We start from the raw sequence: 17,644 nt of genomic DNA on the forward strand, positions 1-17,644 counted from the left end.
GATGGGTGATAGCCTTCAATTTAAGGGAAGCAAATTAACTTTGGGCGGGCAGTTAGGGCTAAAAAGCAAAGTGGTAACCTGGCACTTTTCCACTGTCACTGCCAAGCCAAAGAGAAGTGGTTTGCTCTAAAGATTCAGGCCTTGTGTGGGTGTGCTGATGGCAGAGAGTGCAAAAGAGGAAAGGAGAACTTTCCTGATTGTTAACTGTATCATTAGTAAATAATGATTGACTTACATCTTATTTCCCAAACTTTATGCCACTGTTTCCTTTTATCTCACTGTATTGGCTAACAACGTCTTCAATGTTCTGTTAAATAATAGGGATGGTCGTTGGCAATCTTGCAGTTCTCCTAACTTTAGTGGAAAAGATGACACAGCCTATAGTGTTTTCCATTGAATAAAATGTCAGTTTGGGGGCCAAGGTGCTTATTCTTATCTTAAAGGTGTATATATCAATTTGTATTTTATTTAATGTTTTAACATTAATGGGTATTGAATTTTGTCAAATATATTTGTCATCCATGGGGATGTTGCAAAAGTTTTCTACATAGTTCTATTAATGTGAAAGACTCCATTCATCAGTTTCTAATGGAGTTTATCATTTAGAAGTGTGCCAAAAGACAAAGAAACAAATAAAATGTACTCTATGTCACATGGTGATTGATTCTGGAAGTGGAGGTGGATCATGGCTTGCAGGCAGGGAAAAGCAGGGATGCAAATGCTTCGTGTGCAGTAAATGCTAAAGTCCTTTATCCCTTTATTTATTCAATAAATGTTTGAAGATCCACATTTTTTGAACACCCACATTCATTAAATCTATATTCAATAGATGTTTTGGGTACTCTGAAATACCTCGTCTGTGCCAGAGATGCCATTTACAAACAGAAATAAGACAAAATGTCTGCCTTCAAGGGCTCACTGGGTTGTGTGAAAGGACCCATTTGAAGGAGCAACGATCTGGGATAGGTTTCAAAACCAATAAGAGAGAGATACATACCACCATTCCACGCAGGAATATTCTCAGACTGTCAAAATTCACTACCTTTTGTCACTCTGCTTGGAGATATGTTCAGGATAGCCAGAGGGGAGCTTAACCGATCCAGAAGTTACATGCCTTTAAAGATACGGAAGGATATGTTTTGTTTGTTCATCAAAATATGTTAGTCACATATTAGTCTTGTGTTCTTCATATCCTCCAGTGTCTGCTCTGGGGCTGTGATAGACATTTGGCTTGACTATCCTACTCTTTTTTTTAAAAATATTTTATTGTCAAATTGATTTCCATGCAACACCCAGTGCTCTTCCCCACAAGTGCCCTCCTCCATCACCACCCTCTCTTTTCCCCCCTCCCCCTTTCCCTTCAACTCTCAGTTCATTTTCAGCATTTAATAGTCTCTCAAGTTTTGTATCCCCCTCTCTCCCCAACTCTGTTTCCCTCTTCCCCTCCCCTGGGTCCTCCATTAGGTTTCTCCTGTTTTCCTGTTAGACCTATGAGTGAAAATATATGGTGTCTGTCCTTCTCCGCCTGACTTATTTCGCTTAGCATGACACCCTCGAGGTCCATCCACTTTCCTACAAATGGCCAGATTTCATTCTTTCTCATTGCCATGTAGTACTCCATCGTGTATATATACCACATCTTCTTGATCCACTCACCAGGTGATGGACATTTAGGCTCTTTCCATGTTTTGGCTGTTGTTGACATTGCTGCTATGAACATTGGGGTACATGTGTTCCTATGCATCAGCATTTCTGTATCTGTTGGGTAAATCCCTAGCAATGCTATTACTGGGTCATAAGGGAGTTCTATGGATTTGACTATCCTACTCTTTAGCTGTATACATTTCTTAGGGGAAGATGGAAAGAATTTTAATCCATCTTCTAACTCTATGGAACGTTTTTCCACATATTGAGCCTGGAGGGAAGATTCATAGGCATCTATGTTCAGTAATTTGTGACCTACTGGCACTGGCCTGCATTAAGTAGGTGCTCTCAATGTTAAAGGAAAACACTAATGGTCTTCCTGGTCAGTTGACAATATTTGTTGTTTTCTCTTTCTAAACAGGTGGTCATTTAACGCCATTCCAAAAACAAGAGAGTCATTTCTCTCCCATTTTTCAGGATAGCACCAAAATAATCTATTTTCTGTGTTGGATTCAGAGAATCTACCTTTCATGGACAGCGGAGCTGTGGCATTCACACACTGACATCTGGCCGCTCACTTGTAGGGGTTCCTTTGCCTTGTTATTGGTCCTCACTGCCTTTCTGACTCCTTCTTTAGCAGAATTGACTCCAAGTATGACCTTGACCTTCCCCAGCTTTACTATCCTTCTCGTAGCTTAGACCTACCATGAGCAATATGTCCTTTCAGTTAAGGTTTCTCTTTTTCAATTTCAATTTTAAAATGGCAAATAGCTAGCAGCCCCTCATAAAGCAGGTCCCAAGTATCCATTACACAGAATCAAGAAATAAGAAGAAAAAGATGAGAAAACCAAGATTATGTGAGCTAGATGGAAGAACATTAATCATTGTAGGTCACTCTGTCTCATGGACCTTCTGCTAATCTACTCTTATAAAAGGAGTGCCTGCTTAAAAATGGAGGGATTAAGTCATTCCACCATGTATACCAACCAGGATTGTGCACAGCTACTCCTATAATACATTCATTCCTCATTATTTTTGAAGCATCCACTATGTGCCATGTAATCTAGGTGGTGCAGGTCAAGCAGGTAATAAGATGAAAGAAATGAACCATGCCAAACCTTGCATTCTAATTCTGGGATAACACAACAAATTAAAAAATAAAAGATAGTGTCAGTGCTGTGGGGAAAAATAAAGATGGTAAGGGGGAAAGGAAATGTTGAGAGTTAGTCTTGTTGTTTAAGGCCATCAGGGGATTTCTGAGGATGTGAGTATGGGGATGTTTCTGGAAGATGGTGCAGCAAATCATAGATCTTTGAGGTGAGGGCTTGGTTGAGATGTTCAAGAAATAGTAATAAAGAAAAGGCAAGTTGGTAGGATTGAGATCAGAGAGGCACAGACAGCTGCATTGTAGAGAGTGAGAGTTCGCTCTACGGACTTGATGTTTACTTAAGTGAGGTCGGAGGCCACTGGAGAATGTTGAGAAGAATGTTGTACTTCTGCTTACCTTTCCCCGTGGTGACCCCAGCTGCTGTGTGATGAAGGAACAGCAGAGAAATGGGCAAGAACAGAAGCAAGGAGGTGAGCTGGGGCTGTTCTGACATGGGGAATTATGGCAGCTGGGGTAGCAGGCAGGGTAGTGAGAGGGCTGCAGACTTTAGAAACAGCTTTAAGGGTTAAGCCAGCAGAACTTGCTGATAAACTGCATATAGGATATACAAGAAACAAAAAAAGAAGTCAAGGATATTCTAAAGTATTTTGATCAAGCACTTAGATGAATGAAAATGTGATTGTTATGAACTGAATTGTATCCTCCCAAAAGTCATGTGTTGAAGCCCTAACCTAACTGCCACCGTGTCACTGTACTGGAGATAGGGCCTTTAAGAGACCCAGCAATAGCACTGCTAGGAATTTACCCAAAGGATACAGAAGTGCTGATGCATAGGCACACATGTGCCCCAATGTTCATAGTGGCACTTTCAACAATAGCCAAATCATGGAAAGAACCTAAATGTCCATCACCTGACAGATGAATCAAGAAGATGTGGCTTATCTATACAATGGAATCCTACATGGCAATGAGAAAGAATGAAATCTGTCCAATTGTAGCAATGTGGATGGAACTCGAGGGTGTCATGCTAAGCAAAATAAGTCAGGGGGAGGACAGATACCATATGTTTTCACTTATAAGTGGAACAAGAGAAACTTAACAGAGGACCGTGGGGGAGGGGGAGGGAGAAAATAGTTGGGGAGAGGGAAGGAAGCAAACCATGAGAGACTCTTTAATACTGAGAACAAACTGAAGGCTGATGGGGTGGGGTAGAGGGGAAGGAGGGTGGTGGGGATGGAGGAGGGCACTTGTTGGAATGAGCACTGGGTGATATATGGAACCCAACTTGACAATAAACTATAAAAGATAAAAAAATGAAGATGATTAAGGCTAGCTAATGAGGTCCTAAGAGTGGAACCGTCATCCCACAAGGCTAGTGTCCTTTGAAAAGAGAAAACAGCTTTGTTTCTGCCATGTGTGGACACATCAAGAATGCCCTGTCTGTAAGCCAGAAAGAAGGTCCTTGCCAGAAATCAAATCAGTTGACACTTTGATCTTGGTCGTCCCAGCCTCTGGAACTGTGTGAGATAAATTTCTATCATTTAAGCTACCTAGTCTATGATATTTTGTTACAGTAACCTGAACAGATAAATTTAGTCATTAACCAAGAAGTAGAAGGGTATCTTTGGGGTCAGATATGAGGGAGAAAATAGTTGGGATGCATATGATTTGATACACTTATTGACTATTAAAATAAAGATATTGTACAGGCAGTTGGGTAAATGACTCTGCCAGTCAGGGGAGGACTTAGGGTAGATATAAAAATTTATATGTGTATAAATTGTATTTAAATTCATGAGACTAGTGATACTAGGGTGTGAGTGTCTTTGGAGAAGAGAAAAATTCTGTGCACTGAGCACTGGACCACTTCAACACTAAGAAGTCAGTGACATGAGGACAAAGGCAAAGGGACAGGGAGGGATGCTACCTGAGAAGAGAACTGAGAAGGCAGAGCTTTCTAAAAGGCAATTAAAGAAGTGTTTCCACAGGGAGACTCTATCAACTGTGTCAAATTCTACATATGTCAGGCAAAACGAGGATTAATGGTTGACCACTGAATTTGCCATTGTGGAGGAAGGTCACTGGCACATTGTCATGGATGGTTTTGGTTCAATGATCAGATCCAGTCGGAAGGGAGTGGATAAACAGCATGGAACAAGAGATTAAAGACAAAGAGTACAGACTGCAATGATGAGGTATGACATAGAGGTGTCAAAGTCCATGGGACATGGTGCATAGTCATTCTGAAACTAAAGGTTTAGTAAGACAAGGCATGCTGGGGGTGACAGATTTTCATAAATTCCATTCATTTAAAGTACAAAAAATAATAATAATAATAAGAAAAAAACAACAGACCCTAGAAGATACCACTATGCCCTCTTCCTGTCTCAATGTAGACACATTCCATTGCATGAATACCTGCTCTACTGGGGAAACACTGGAAGCTAAAAATACTAACCCATCTAGTTGGTATGGATGTGAGAAGAGTGTACAGCAAGAGTCCTGAAAAGTCACGTACCCTGCCTGTTGGCAAACAGAAACACTTGATGCCTCTCAAAACCTTATCTCATTTGAGTACAGAGGAGGGCCTATATACATGACAAAATAGTAGAGAATAAGGATAAGGAGAAAATCCTGAAGTCTATGAGAAAGATAAATCTGAGAATTATCCACTGCTGGGCTCAGAATGAAATGTGTGGATTCTTCTTGGAATCCTTATAGAATGCAGAGAGAAAACTCTATGAGACAGGCACAGAATGCCATTAGGATGTAAGAAGCTGACTAGGAACTATAAGAAAATAAATTGCCAAGGGGAGGTAGAGGATAAAAAGAAGGGCCGAGAGAAATGCAAATGACACCAGGTCAAATGCTATCATGGAGAGTGTGAAAGCCCAAATTGAAAGCATAAAATATTAGATCGGATATGTGGAAGGTAACCTTTCCAAAAATATTGACAACCTTCCCAGATATATTGAAGAAAAGGACAAATGGATTGGAAACAAAGACTGTCGACATTGAGGACAAGATTGGAAATCCAGCTTGGTAAATGATCTGAAACATTAATTATCAAAGACTTAAGAAAATCATCCTGAGCTGAGTTCCCCCTACCCCCCGTATTCAGATTGAAAAGAGTCTGATCAAAATTGATGTGAAAGGATGTTTCTAAATTTTTGAGTTGTCATGTTAGATAACATAAGCTTTATTATCAGATATCAAGGTGTATTATGACATAAAATAATGAACCAAGTCTAAAGCTGTCCCAGAATTTGACACATAGACCTAGATCAATAGAAAAGGACAAAGAATCCACGAAAAGACCCACAAATATGCAGAAATATGACATATGACAGAAGAGACATTAAAGGTAGCTAATTCAATAAAGTGGCTTTAATAATTTGCTAGGAACATATAGAAAGGCTATAACTCTACATGATACACAAAAATACATTCTAGGTGAATTAATGGCTCAATGTGTAAAGTAAATTTTTAAAATGTTTGAATTCAATATTGTGACCTTGAGGAGGAAAGAAAGAGGATGCCTCAAAACCCAAGTCACCAAATAAAAGAGGAAACAATGACGATTTTCAGATTTTTTTTTTCAGAAAATGACATTGTAAAAAATGATAAGCAGTAGACTTGGAGGTTTTAGTAACATATAACTAGTAAGTATTTTGTATCCTGAATAAAAAGTAGAATAACTACTACAAATTCATAAGAAAAAAGCAACAAAAAGAAAAAAAATGAATAGGTAATACACAAGTAAAACAAAACCTTAACGGACAAGAATTAACTGGAAAAGATGTCTCACCTGGCTAATAACCAAGGAAGTAAAACTGAAACCTTAAAACCCATAATGAGATACATTTTACACGCAGCAGACGGGCAAAAATGAGACATTTTGACAAAACCAAGCATTCGCAGGGACATAAATGAAGTTGGAAAGTCCACCTGCGGTGGGGGTGTAAATTGCTCCTGTTATTTTGTGAAGAAGTTGGTACTGTCTAAAAAAACAAAATCAAAGTCTATCTAAAGTCAAATCTACAGCTCAGTAATTCCATTCTGAGTTTCGGACCCTAGATACCCTTACACAAGTCAACATGCACAAGGGTCTTTACAGCCACATTGTCTGTAATAGTAAAAAGGGAACTGAAAACCATTTACAGGAGAATGATCTAATCAGTTATACTCTATTCAATACTATGTTTAAGTTATTCAAATGAAGATACATAAATCAATATAAATAATCTCAAAAAGCATAATGTTGAGTGAAACAAGCAAGCTGCAAAATAGTCTGTAGAATATATCATTTTTTCAAGGCTTAAAAACATGCAAAGTACAAATATATTTAGTTCACAGTAATGTATTGTGTGTATGTACATACCACACAGATACATACATATGTATAGTAAAGTGCACGTGTAGTAAGTTTTAAAGGTGGGGAAAGATACATGCTCAATTCTGGATGGTAAGTTACTCTGGAAGTCATAGAAAAATCTTCGTTTGTCTTCATAAACCTTTATTTCATAAGCAAGGGGAGGCTCATTGGTGTTTTTAGGATGGTTCATACCATTTGCAAGCACAAGATATTTAATACAATGAAATACGACTACAACAATAATGACAATTAACATTTCCGGATTACTTTTGCAAACATTGTGAAGTATGTACTGTGGGGATGGGATAAAGGGGAAAGTGGATAAAATGTACTGACTTTCTATATCTTATACTTTAGAAATAAAGTGTAGCATTTCACGTACTACCGATAGAGAAATAAAGCTTAAGAGGTGTTTTTTTTAATTTAACAATTTGTATATGTAGAATTATAAAAACAAGACATATGAATGCTCCAAAACACTAGAAAAATAAAAGCAAATGAAACTTTGTTCTTCTAGAAAAGACATAAAAGAGCAAAAGGAAGCACTAAAGAGAATAACAGAAAAAAATTTCAACCACAGCAATTGAATAGAAAATTATTTGTTTGGTATATACAAGACTTAGACTGTTTGGACTAAGAATTTTTTCTGAACTTCAAAATGTTTTTTATGTGTTTTAGTGATTCTGATTTAGTATAAATTTAGGATTTCAAAGTGAAAATAAGTTGATGAAAGATATTTGGTTTAGAAAAACTTATATTTTACCTAAATATCTCTTGTCATCTTGTCAATCAATTGAAGAGTGAAAACATCTGTTACAGCTTTGTTCTGGGTTGATCTATATGTATGTGAAAGAAACTTTTTGAGAAAAAGAACATAAATGCAGTTTCTTATCAATATTTATGACAAAGAAAAAGGACCTCAAATGTACACTAACTCTCTTAAAAAGGTAATTTAGCATCATGCAATAATATCAAAATGACACATTAAATAAAAAGCAGTGGAAAAATAACTTATCAGAATGATAGCCTGACAGGCAGTAAAACATAGCAGCTAAGATCATAAATACCAAAGCTGGTCTGTCTGTGTTTGAATCTCAGTTTTGATATTGACCAGTTTATAACCTCGGAGAGCCACTTAACTATTTTGTGCCTAGTTTGCTCATCTGTAAAATAAGAGCCCAGATGCTGTATTCAAAATACTCGCTTGCTACCAAAGTAACCCAAATTGCTATTCAAATAAATACATAGATTTAGATATATTCTCTTTTATTTTCTAAATATGCGCACAGAGTATATAGTAAAGTGCTACTAAGTAAAACATTACCAGATCATTTTATTTGCAAAACATTTATTAGTGTTTAAAAATTATTATTGTGACCTTTTGTTTAACTGAGCTGTCACTAGTTAAATGAAACTTCTGTCAAGCCATAATTTGACATAGGAACTGCACCAAAATTTCTCAACAGCCCGATTACATTGATTGTCATTAGGTCCTTGGAATCTAGCAGCCAGAAGGTGGCTGGACGCATTGCCAGTAAGGAATAAGCAGGTATTCACTTAGATGCCAAAGCAACCTATGTTGCTTGAACCTTGGTCCGTGCTGACAATACTGCTATTAATGACACCTGTTTTTCCACCTGGTCAGATGTCCCTGCCAGTGGTGTGTTTCCCAGGGATGCCAGCACGTCCTGCAGATGCCCCTGCCATCAAAGCCATCCCTGTAGCCTTCGTTCGGCCCAACAGCTATCCTGTCTCCTGCCTCCCAGCATTACTTCCAGACCCCATTACCCATCTCTCCTCCTCCTGCTGAGTGACATCCTTTGGTGACCTCGGGTCTCCATAATTGAAGAGTTGCTCTTTACCCTTCAATGGGAATATATTGTGGGGTTTCTCTGACGCTTATGGGAGTATTATGTGTACTATCTGATAGTATAGAAGCTTTTAATACCTTATGGGATCTTTGTGAGGATGATTACTTGGAGTTAGTTCAGGTAAAGTTCTTAGAATAGTAACTCACACAGAACAACCACTCAACTAAAGCTGTTATTAGCTAAATTTATTTTAACATTTTTAGAAGTTGCAAGAAGGTGCAACAAATCCTTAACAGGAAAAAAAACCCCACTATTGTTAAATCCTTGTCCTCACCATAAATTTGTCAATCAAGTTTCTTTTCCAGTGTGTACTGCCTGAGGTTCTCCAGTTCAGTGACAAACGATATTTATTTTGGGAAACTTAGGATGTTTTCAATACTGTATGATAAACAGAATGGTTGTATTGGAACACAGTGGTTGTCAGTGTATTAGTGGTTTACACTCGTGGTTGCTGGCTGTCTGGGAGGTGTGGCCACTGCCGTCACCCAGCATCAGGAAGAGGATAGGACTACACATCCCAGCCCCCGTAGAGATCAAAACACAAAATATGAAGTATGGTTTTGTTATGCCCAAGTTTCCAATATTGCCCCAAAAGGAACCAGAGACTACCAAGGAGACCAAGTCACACATGCAAAAACAAAGGACTTTATTACAGGCTTAAGCCCGGGCTCACAAATACCACCAACCTGCTGGCTGGGTGGAGAGAGCCCCGGACATGGCAGCGTAGTGGCTTTTTTAGGAAGGGGGCATTACAAGAAATGACGACATAGGTACAGCGATCCATTCTCTACCCCCGCCCCCCATCAATACTGGCAGTAGGGGGAGCCAATCACAACATTTAGGGTATGGACCAATCACAGAGTGGGCCCAGAACTCTCACGTAGGGCGTGACTATGACCCTCATGAAGGGTGGGGAGTGACTAGCCTCCATCTTTAGGCCCGCCCCTCAAAAGGTCAAAGGTGTTAGCTGGCCTCTTCTGATTGGGTGCCTCCTTCCCTGGGCAATGTGTGCCCTTCCATGGGCCAATGATACGGAGAAGACGGCACCTTCCCCTTTAAGTACAGGGGAAGGCTGAATCAGACCTGCGTCCTTACAGTTTCTACTGAATATGTTTCGCTTTCACACCACCATGAAGTTGAAAAACATCGTAAGTCAAACTGACATTGAGTCAGGGATTGGCTATACTCAGATTGTATTCATAACAACAGTAACAGCAAGTATATCACAAAATCCTGTTTCATCACTGATTTCTGTAAGAGACATTTTTAATGGACTTATAAGAGTGAAAGACAAAGTTGATTTAACAAATTTAAGAATGTGAGGGGAGTGTAAATTAGAATAAATATGGAGTAGCAATTTTAGTAGAGCACAGGATAGATTTTAATGGCAGAGTATAATCAGTGACCAAGAGAGACACTGTTACTATGAAAAACAACAATAGATCAGAAGATAGATCAGCAAATATATGCATGCAACTATATATACAAATCCAAAATATATTAAAGTGACAAGTGAGAGATTAATGTAGTGATTAACCTTGTATTGGAGATTTTAACAGATCACTCTCAGAAATTGGTAGAATAGAAAAAATTTAGCAGGATCATAGTTTGGGTGAGTCAATTAATGACAATAATTCAGAGATACACGGAGAACTTTCTATAACAATTGGAACAGTCACAAAATCTATCATACCAGACCACAAATATATCTTTATAGTTTTTATGCATAGTGTATTTTTTGAACTTTATTTAAATTTCAGCTAGTTAAAATACAGTGTAATACTATTTTCAGGTGTACATATAAGACTCAGTGCTCATCACAACAAGTGCCCTCCTTCATCCCCATCACCGATTTCACCCACCTCTCTACCCACCTCCCCTCTGGAAACCATCAGTTTGTTCTCTGTAGTTAAGAGTCTGTTTCTTAGTTTGCTTCTCTCTCTCTCTCTCTCTCTCTCTCATCCCTTTACTCATTTATTTTGTTTCTTAAATTCCAGTGAGTGAAATCATGTGGTATTTGTCTTTCTCTGACTGACTTATTTCACTAGCATAATACTCTCTAGCTCCATCCATGTCATTACAAATGGCAAGGTTTCATTCTTTTTGACTGCTGAGTAATTTTCATTACATATGTACATCATGCCTTTTTCATCCATTCATCAGTCCATGGACCTTGGGCTCTTTCCATAGTCTGGCTATTGAAGAAAATGCTGCTATAAACATTGGGGTGGTGCATGTATCCCTTTGAGTTAGTATTTTTGTATTCTTTGGGTAAATACCTTGTAGTGCAGTTGCTGGATTTTAGGGTAGTTCTATATTTAACTTTTTGAGGAACCTCTGTACTGTTTTCCAGAGTGGTCGCACAAGTTTGCATTCCCACCAACTGTGCAAGAGGGTTTCCCTTTCTACATCACTAAAGAATTAACATTGCACCATACAGTTTTTCTTAGCACAGAAAATAAACAAAGTTATAAGTTAATGTCCAAAAAAAGTAAAATTTTAAATTACTTATGTCTTTAAACCAACAAAGTACTTACAGAAACCCCTGTGTTAAAGAAAACATATTAAGTCAATTACAAAATACTCAGAGCTAAATGACAATGGAACAATGCCAAACAAAATGTCTGGAATGCGACCGAAAATACACGAGCAAAGCATTCAGTATAAAATCTAGAAATACAAGCAGGAAGTCTTAACTTCCAGCAATATGGCAGTCCAGACATTCTAAACGTAGCTCAGCTGCCTTAAAAGGCAACATTCTCAATAATTTACAATGGGTTTATTTTAAATACATTTCTGAGTGCACAAGAAAATATGAGAACGCTCCAGAGCTCCTCAGATGCTGACCCCAAATTATGGATTCTTGTGCAGGAAGGTAAGGAAGTACTGCCCGAGGAAGCCAGTTAAAGAGCGGAGGAAGCAGGAGAGAAGGAAGCCAAATGAAGATATACATCTCAGGCAAAGTCCTGCTAAGTTAGCTTCTACCTGATCTCAGAAGGCTTCTGATGTTATTATTCAATTATTCTAGACTATTATTTTATAACAATATAATATTATAATAAGTTAACATAATTTATTGTGATTTTATGTTGACATATTGAGACTAGTTATTATTATAATAAATTAATATTTTATAATCATTTATCATGACCCAAGGAAAATGAACTGGGTTTCCAAATTTCTGCACCATTCAGCGATTATCAGTGGGTATGCAGAAGTGGGTTGTAGGGATGAACTCCTAGGAACTTCTAGCTTTCTGTGCAGACCCAGGACAGTGGCTCTAGTTCAAGGAAAGTCCTGGAAAGGAAAGGAGAAGATCGTAGGTTAGACTGAGTCAGAGGAAATCTGAGCGCATCACTAATGTCTGGTGGGGTGAGGGAGCCGAAGGAGAGAGGCCTAGCAACTTCGACATGCAAAGAAGTATGACTTCTATGAAAATGTGGGCGGAGTGGAGGGGGTGTACATCAGCTTCCCTATAAATGCAAGCAGCGCGAGAGCCTCCTTGTTCGTGCCCCTGCACCATGTAAGTACTTGCAACAAAAGCCAGTAGTATTTCTTTACAACTTGTGGCCATAGGCATTTCCTCACACACAAATCATGTATGCTCTTCTCAGGAGCCACCGTGGTGGGGCCCAGTGCAAAATGAAACTATGGGATTCTTTGCTTAAAAATTAAGAATTGTACTGATAATTCACAGAGGGAAGGGCTTGGGGGGATGAACAGAATGGGTGAGGGGGAGAGGGAGATACAGCCTTCCAGTTACAGAATGAGTCATGCTGATCGACTGTACAGATCAGAGAATGGAGTTAATGGTAGTGTAATAGTGTCGTATGGAGACAGAGGGTAGCTACACTTGTGGTGAGTACAGCGTAACACACAGAGTTGTCAAACCAAGAAACAGACTCTTAACTAGAGAACCAGCTGATGGTTACCAGAGAGCAGACGGCGGGAAGATGGCAGAAACAGGTGACGGGGGTCAAGGAATGCACTTGTCTCGATGCGCACCGGGAGAGGTGGGTAGGGAACAGTTGAATCACTATATTGCACACCTGAAATACTAATATAACACTGTATGTTCATGATATTGGAATTAAAATAAAATAGCAAAATAACATACAGAGTTGCTGAATCACTATGTTGTACACCTGAAACTAATGTGATATTGTCAGCCCTACTCAAAGAAAAATAAAATGAAATAAAATAAAATGACATTTTCTTTCTCTTTGTCTTCTCCAGCACTTGATATTAATAAACTTTAGTTTTTTGTCAATATAGTGAATATAAAATATTTATTCTTCTCACACTTCTCTGATTACTAATGAGATCGAGCATTTTTTGATTGTCAATTTCTAATATAGTTTGCCCATTTCACCCATCCCTCAACCCCTCTCCCTCTGGCAACCATCAGTTAGTGCTCTGTATTTATAGCTATAATTCTGCTTTTTGTCTGAATGGCTAAAACTAAAAAGACAAGAAATAGCAAATGTCAACAAGGATGTGGAGAAAAAGGAACCCTCTTGCACTGTTGGGAATGTAAATTGGTGCAGCCACTGGGGAGAATAGTATAGAGGGCCCTCAAAAAATTAAAAATAGAAGTACCATATCATCCAATAATCCTACTACTGGGTATTTACCCAAAGACAATGAGAACACGAACTTGAAAAGGCGCCTGCCCTCGCTATGTTTACTGCAGTATTATTTACATTATTGTAGCTAAGATGCAGAAACAACCTGAGGGTGTATCGGAAATGAATGGATAAAGAGCATGTGGTGTATAAACAATGAAATATCATTGAGTCATAAAAAGGATGACATCCTGGCATTTGAGACAACACGGATGGACCTGGAGGGTATTATCCTAAGTGAAATAAGTCTGGCAGAAGAAGACAAATACTGTATGATTTCACTTACATGTGGAATCTAACAAATAAAAAAATGAATTTACTCACACCCTTAAGAGTATAAACTGAAGTGCCTGTTAGGAGAACATCTGACAATAAAAGTTCATAATAAAATGAGGAACAATTATATGCCCCATTCAGAATCTCACTCTTTAATATGTGCAAAGAGCTGAGGTGTCTTAGGTATTATGCTTAGAGGAAAATGTGCATATATTGTAGAACCTAGCCTGATGGCATACTCTGTATTGGCCGGATGGAATGAGCTATACCCACATGGGTAAAGTAATAAAGCAATGATACTTAAAGGGAGAAGAAAATGTGATGTACAGCCCGATAATATTTACTTGAAATTGAAACAAGAACTTGCCTACTTTATGGATACTTTTAAAAATATATATAAAATAAATGTATAAAATTATATTTAGAATACAAACATATACTTTTTTATGCATATATATTTCCTATAGATAAGTATACATAGAAAAGATACATATTAGATATTGCATGGATCATACTTAGACTAAATGTGTACCTTGAACAAACAATTATTTATTTTAAATTTGAATGTAAGTGAGCATCCTGCATTTTATCTGGCAGCCCTAACATGGAGACACACAGTAACGTAATAAGAAAATAAGAAAGGGGTGGCTTGGGTGGCTCAGTCGGTTAAGTGTCTTACTTCAGCTCAATTTGACTTGGGCTCAGGTCATGATCTCTCTGTTTGTGAGTTCAAGCCCCCATCAGGCTCTCTGCTGTCAGCCTGGAGCCTGCTACGGATCCTCTGTCTCCCTCTCTCTCTCTGCCCCTCCCCTGCCCTCTCTCCCCAAAATAAATAAAAACATTAAAAAAAAGAAAAGAAGAAAGACACAAAGTTCTTACATCAACAATGATTGTGTGCTATGCCTGAGAACTACTGCCAGAAAAAAAAAAAAATTCCTGCCAACTCAATTCTGACATGGGAATAAAAAAATAAATCAGTAAATAAATAATCAAAGTATATAATTTCAGGTATATTGTTTTAGTGTACAAATTATAGGTTGAAAGTATGTTACAAAATCCTAGCAGAAAATGCTTCAGTTATGTCAAGTAGTTTAACATTTGTAGAAAATTTATCTGTCCTTGGTTTTATTTGCTTGGAAGAAACAGACTGCCTCATGAGATAGTCCTATTCCACTTTAAGCTACTCACCGCAATGTTTTTCTTGAGCACCTTTATTAAATATTAAACACAATGGTTATTTTAGCCTACCAGAAATATAACCTTATTAAATAAGCACCATTTCTTATTCTATAGAATGTGTGTGTTTATTAGAATTTGAAAATTTAACGGGCACTGGGTGGCTGGATCAAATGAGTGTCTGACTCTTGATTTCAGCTCACGTCATGATCTTTGCTCAAGTCATGATCTCACGGGTGTGGGATCAAGCCCTGTGTCAGGCTCTGTCCTGATGACATGGAGCCTGCTCTCTCTTCTCTCTCTGCCCCTCCCCCCCAATAAATTTTTAAAATTTTGGATTCAAGCATTTATGGGGCGCCTGGGTGGCTCAGTTGGTTGAGTGTATGTCTTCAGCTCAGGTCATGATCTCGCTGCGCATGTGGTCAAGTCCCAGGTCAAGCTCTGTGCTGACGTCTCAGAGCCTGGAAGCTACTTCAGATTCTGATTCTGTTTCTCTGCCCCACTCCTACTGGCACACTCTCTCTTACTCTTTCTCAAATATAAAATAAAACGTAAAAAAATAAAATTCAGTTATTTAAACTTAAATTTTTTTTTCAATGTTTAAAAAATTTTTTTTTAGAGAGAGAGAGACAGAAACAGCATGAGCAGGGAAGGTGCAGAAAAAAAGGGAGACAGAATCTGAAGCAGGCTCCAGGCTCTAAGCTGTCAATTCAGAGCCTGACGCAGGGCTTGAACTCATGGACCATGAGATCATGACCTGAGCCGAAGTTGGACGCTTAATCGACTGAATCATCCAGGCGCCCCTCAATTATTTAAGTTTTAAACAACTATCCTAGTCATGCTTATTGCAGTTACTTAAGCCTTCCATATTTCCAGGAGAAAGAAAATTTAGACCATCTGATCTGCTTTATTTCTTTACAAATAATTGCCAGCAAAATGAAAGGGTTGCTGTACCCAATTTCAATCTAACATGATGCAAAGTTTTGTTTCTTCAGTAAAATGATGTAGAGCAATGGAAATATTTTCCTGTAGCCTTTAGGTAGTATCTCTACGTAATTGTTAGGGAACCCTGAGCATGTTAAGTGAAGTGTTATTGTGGTCACCCTGCATAATGAGGAAGGACCTCAATCCTAAATTGGGGTCAGATGTTGACAGTGAGGAGACCACATATGCCTGTAGTGGGTAGACAAAGGTTTATTTATTACTCGTGTAATGAGGCTTTCTGGGGACAGCAGGTCAAGCTGCCCAAGCTGGTCCAAAAGTGGCTTGAGATAAGATGGAATGAAGTCTGGCTTGGGGTTTCTATGGTTTTGGGTGTGCGTGTAAAAGTAAAGGCCCCCACGTACAGGCAAGAGCTTGTGTGGTTTGGATTTGCCATTCATGCCAAAGGAGAGAGAATGGGGCTTTCTTATCTGTTTGACCAGATGTGGGGCAGAAGAAAAGAAGTGTGGCTTACTACCAGTCAGCAACTGAACATCTAAATGGCGTCAGAATCTTTGCTCCAAGTGCTAATAAAAGGAATAAATCCTACTGACTAAGGGAATATGATTGACTGGAATTTTATGTTATCACTTTGTATTATAGCAGTTGAAATGTACAAAGTAATTCAATCACGAGTTAAAAATATAAATGACAGAAGACCAGGCTAAACACGGCTATGCACAAAAGGCCTAATGGAATTAGAATAATAGTATGATTATAAGAAATATGAGTACAGTTAAATTACAAACCTTGTTAATTTTTTAATAACGTTGCTTTATGTAATATGTAGCAGACGCAGTGGCCATTTCTCAGAAGATTAGAGACACATTGTTTTATAATTCAAGCTCAAAAAGTTGCTGAGGAACTTTGATGTCCTTCATTCTATAGAGTTCCAACTGGTAAGTAGCACTATCAGAATCTGGATGGTATTTTTTTGAGATAGTTTTTTGTTGTTGTTGTTGTTTTTCTTTGTTTTTGTTCTTTTTTTTTTTTTTTTAATTAGCCATACAGCATAGTTCAATCCTTGCCGAAACATATTCTTATATTGACATCTTTTTTCTCCTCCTTTCAGAACTGCAGTGACCTTCCATTGTTTCTCAAAACATTGATTATAATGATGTTCAACTGTAGCATCACCCCCCTAAATGTGATGAAACATCAAGAGACACCCCCACCCCAACAGCATACTGTTTGTCGCTTACTGAGTGACACCGGATAAGACCCTCTTCCTCTCGTTTACCGCTGAGACTTTTCTTCTGTAAAATGTTAGGATTGGGCTCCTCTCTCCTGCATACATACATATTAACTAGGGTCTCTTCCCATTCTGAAATTCTAAGCTCCTTTACACTATGTCTTGGGTTTTCTAATTCAAGAAAAGGTAATTATGAGCCTCTTATTCTTTTTGCTCATTCTCCAAACTTCATCTCTTTGCAAATGAACCTCGGAGTAGGTAGATCAGAGCTCAATTATTTTGACTTCTTAAAGTGTATCTTTATTTCTTTATACAAAAGAAAATCTGTATGTTATACACATATAAGGGGAAAAAAGCAAACAACCTGAAAAAAGAAATCAAAAGAAAACCCAGTAG

This window comes from Suricata suricatta, chromosome 15, assembly GCF_006229205.1.
Source record: "Suricata suricatta isolate VVHF042 chromosome 15, meerkat_22Aug2017_6uvM2_HiC, whole genome shotgun sequence".
NCBI classification, from domain to species: domain Eukaryota; kingdom Metazoa; phylum Chordata; class Mammalia; order Carnivora; family Herpestidae; genus Suricata; species Suricata suricatta.